The 4272-nt window shown below is 38.6% G+C and overlaps 1 long non-coding RNA gene across 1 annotated transcript in view; it reads right to left on the minus strand.

Moving 5' to 3' along the window:
• Positions 1–4063, minus strand: part of LOC120909348 — a 770585-nt gene extending 766522 nt beyond the window's left edge. The window contains exons 1-2 of the long non-coding RNA XR_005741253.1: positions 3956–4063; positions 2337–2419 (exon numbers count right to left, since the gene is read on the minus strand). This is a non-coding gene — a long non-coding RNA (uncharacterized LOC120909348). The remainder of the gene's footprint in view (positions 1–2336; positions 2420–3955) is intronic.
• Positions 4064–4272: the final 209 nt, after the last annotated feature.

The raw sequence follows: 4272 nt of genomic DNA on the forward strand, positions 1-4272 counted from the left end.
GAAGGAGGAGGAGCACCGCCACCGTAATGTAAGGAAATCTGCCGACTGTCACCTGGAGGGAAGCGCTGCCCGCACCATAGACACTCATCATTGTCCATCAGTGCCGTCTCATCAGTGAAGGAGAAAAAAATACCCTTTTTGCTCAATTTTATTACAAACTATGACTTTTTTTTTATAATTGTTATTTTTTTTTATTAACAGCGCTAGACTTGGAATCAGCACAAAAATGATATGCAACCATATCCTGCAAATATAAAGAATAAACTCACTTTCTTTAAAAAAGAGGCTTAAACATAAAAAAAGAAAGAAAGAAAATCCAAAATAGTCCAATCAAAACATTCCCAACACTGCATCAATTAGAGTGAAATCAGCTGTAGTGATGGACTAACATCTGACGGGGCGGTTGCTCCCACTGGGCTCCGTGATGAGAGGCCATGTGCCTTCTTAAGGCGGTCGTCCCTAGGTGAGTGTTGGGCTTACCGCGACTTATGCGTTGACTGCAAAGGCTGCAGATGACAACACTATTGTCTGCAGCGGACACGTTAAAAAAAGTCCACACTGCGAAGCCATGGGCCGGTGTCCTTGGAGCACCAGATGTGACCGTACATGGTTGATGACTCCCTCCTGATACATTAGAACTGCCTAAGATACGCTGGATCACTGTCTACAGCGCAAATGTAACCTACGCTCAGCCATATTCACATACAAGGTAAAATACGCCGGCTTGTGTTCCCTGGTGCAGCCCTTTGCATGGATGCTGCTGAGTTACACCTCCTTTATGGGGCATAACTTTACGCCATACGTACAACTTACGCGCACCAGTCGTAGCCTGCGTTGGGCGCAAGTACGATCGTGAATCGGCGTATCTCCCTCATTTGCATATTTGAATAGAAAATCAATGGGAGCGCCACATGCGTCCAGTGTAAATATGCGCCCACTCTACGCCGGCGTAGGCAAGTTACGTTGGTGGAATGAAGCCTGTTTTTAGGCGTATCTTAGTTTTGTGGGCACGGCGCACAGATACGACGGCGCATATTTGCACTTAAGATACGTCGGCGCAAGTGCTTTGTGAATCCGGGCCAATGTATTTTGGAACAACACCAACTCTCCATTGATCTAGACTCTAGTCAGAATAAACCTCGGATGGACGCAAATAAAATAGTGACCTCACAGATCTATATTAGAACCAATATTAGACATGTCCACTGCCAAAAAATGTTTGTTTTCGTTGCATTAATTTTTTATAAAAAAATAATTGTTTTTCGGGTCATTCGTTATAATGCAATTTAGCAATTTATAAATTTGAAAATCTGTAAATTAGAAAATTTGGGAATTTGAAAATCCAAAAATCACACAATGATTTCCCCTCAATCCACATCTTTAGACAGACAGTCTGTCTCCGACAGAAAGGTATTCACACCTAATCATCAATAGGCTTTAAACAGTGTTATCACACAATGAAAGGCCTTTCAGGAGCCAGCCTCATTTAACAACTCAATACCCTGGGCTAAGCATTGAAAGAGTCATTCTATTGACTGGTAGGGTCAGAATAAACCAACACTTTGCAATATCTCAAGATCCTGTAATATGAGCTATCAGTAATGTCCCCTGTCCTGTAATTTCTAATTAATATTTCTCAGTCACCCTATGCCCAAAAGGGACACAGGGTGACCCTAGACACAAGAGTTATTAATGACGCTGGCACAGGAGTACCCCTCATCCTTCCAAAGTCTCTGTTTGTCACGGGTCATTCCGTTACAATAACTAAATAACTAACTATTAAATTATAGGTATTGGAATTTCCTTTCAAATTTGGCTGTTAGTCAGCGTAACGAATACAAATTTATCCGGAGTTATGAATAATCCAAAATAAGGAATGCTGCATCTAAAAAGGGAATTAAAAATAATAATAATAAATAGTTATTTTTATTATTATTATTGTTAATTATTATTATTAATTTGTTACGTTAGATCCATTTACATATGGCATTTGTTATTTCGGATAATTCGTAACTTCGGATAAATCCGTATTCGTTACGTTCTCTAACAGCAACATTTAAAAGGAAATTCTAATACCTATAATTTAGAAGTTTGTAATAGTTAAGTTATTATTAGTTAGTTATTATTTCAGATTTTCAAATTTTCAGATTTCTGAATTTTCAAGTATTCAAATTCAGGAATTTTCAAATTTTCGAAAAATTGAATTTACAATATACAAATGTTGGAATATTCGAATATTCAGAAAAATTTGTTAAACGAGTTTTCGTTTTAGCTGTTTGCCCAGATTTTAGTTTTAAAAGTCTATACTTTAATTAAAAAAAGACATATATACTTACTCTCGGTGACAGAGAGAATAGGAGATGAGCCCAACAAAGAAAAGGAGTAACATGGTTTTCTTCAAGGTGAACATCTTTGGGCTCTGTAGATAATTTTGATTCATGGAAAGAAAAAGAAAACAGAATTGAAAATACGACTCAAAAAATAACATGAGGCCCCCACTGTTGAGCACACATAAAATGGTTGTTTCAATAAAATAAATGGTCTACTTGTTTGCTCTAAACCAGGGGTCTCCAAACTATGGCCCTTCAGTTGTTCAGAAACTATAAATCCCATCATGCCTCGTCATGTTCTGTAAATGTCAGTTTTACAATGCCTCATAGGACGTGTAGTTCCACAATAGCTGAAGGGCCGTAGTTTGGATACCCCTGTTCTAAACCATCACGAAAGATCCCGTACACCCGACACCCATTATGGGAAGGTTGAGTATTTTTAATGACATGGATTTGCTTGATGCTTTCCAGACCTTACTGGATCTGGTTACCCATGGATAAAACAATGATTAAGGGGTCTTCATCTATCTTGTTCCTCAATCCCACAAAAGGAAGAGCACAGCAGGTTCTTAGATGCCATTGGAGATGCTTCACAAGAACCAAAGTCTATGGTTTCCAGGACTTTCTATCTTAAATGGGGATGCCTTTTGACTCACCTGGGCTCCCACTCTAGTCCTCAATCAAAATTAAAGGATTTGAGATTGAAAATCAATTTATAGTTATCTGCTTTACCCACTGAACTAATGGTTTCTAGAGGGCTTTCCTTATATGAATGAGAAGAGTCCCCAGATTAATGGTCTCTGAGATTTAATCACTTCCCCTTGGGATTAATAACGTATTCTGAATCTGTAATTTGTTCCAGGTTTGGAGAGACAGAGAATTAGACTATTGAGAATATGTGAAAATAATTAATCTTTATAAGGAATATAATTTATGAATGTTAGCTTTCTACTGTACTATTTCCTAATAGGGGCAGGATATTTAAGAAATAGAGTCTAATAAAATGTTCATCAAAATTATAAAAAGCAAAAAATTCCCATTTGGGACAGAAAAATACAATTTTATCTGATCTGCATAAAAGTGTTTTTATTAAGTTTACAAAAAACTGGTTTAATTCTAGGTTGGCCAATTGAGATATTTTCTGTTTTGAATTTTGTGAACCAATTTGAATTTTCACATTCATTGTGCAAAATAAACTGTGAGAAAAATTATATGAGGAATAGTGTTGGGGCGAGCAGTTCAGAACGAGCATAAGTTCGGTCCAAACATCGCCCGTTGACCCATTCAGCGAACACCCAAATTTGCGGCTCGCTTGCCCACTGAGCCCCCATAATGCCCTGCGCTCTGCACAGTGCATTCTAAGCCCTAAGCAATGCACCTGGCCAGTGCTTTGCCCAATCAGGGCACAGTGAATAGTAGAGATGGGCAAACAGTTCGGGCTGAGCAAAAGTTTGGCCCGAACATCACCTACGAACACCTGAATTTGCAGGGCGCTCCACAGGATGTTCGTCCCGTCAAGTGCCCCACAATGCACTGCAAGCTGCACAGTGCATTTTACGCCCTGATAGGGCAAAGCTTTATAATTGGATTTATAATATAGTAACAATATTGCAGCATATGCTTACCGGGTAGTTCAGTTGGTGCTGAGAGTGCAGACAGCTGAAGACTTCAGGAGTTCTACTCTACAGAGAACGGGGTCGGCTTATATAGTAGAAGAAAAACAAGCTAATTGCAGTAATTATTTAAAAAGTCAATTTTTTTCTCAGGAACACGTTTATTTAGTCAAATATTTACCTGCTAGCCTCCAGGTAGGACAATTAACTGCGCCCATTAAGCATTCCACATATCTTCTGATCTGGTGTCTTCTAGACAGTTTGAATCTAAAATCGAAGTGGAATTCCAGCCCCAATTTTTATTTTGTTTTATAACACGGAGTCGTTTG

This window comes from Rana temporaria, chromosome 8, assembly GCF_905171775.1.
Source record: "Rana temporaria chromosome 8, aRanTem1.1, whole genome shotgun sequence".
NCBI lineage: Eukaryota > Metazoa > Chordata > Amphibia > Anura > Ranidae > Rana > Rana temporaria.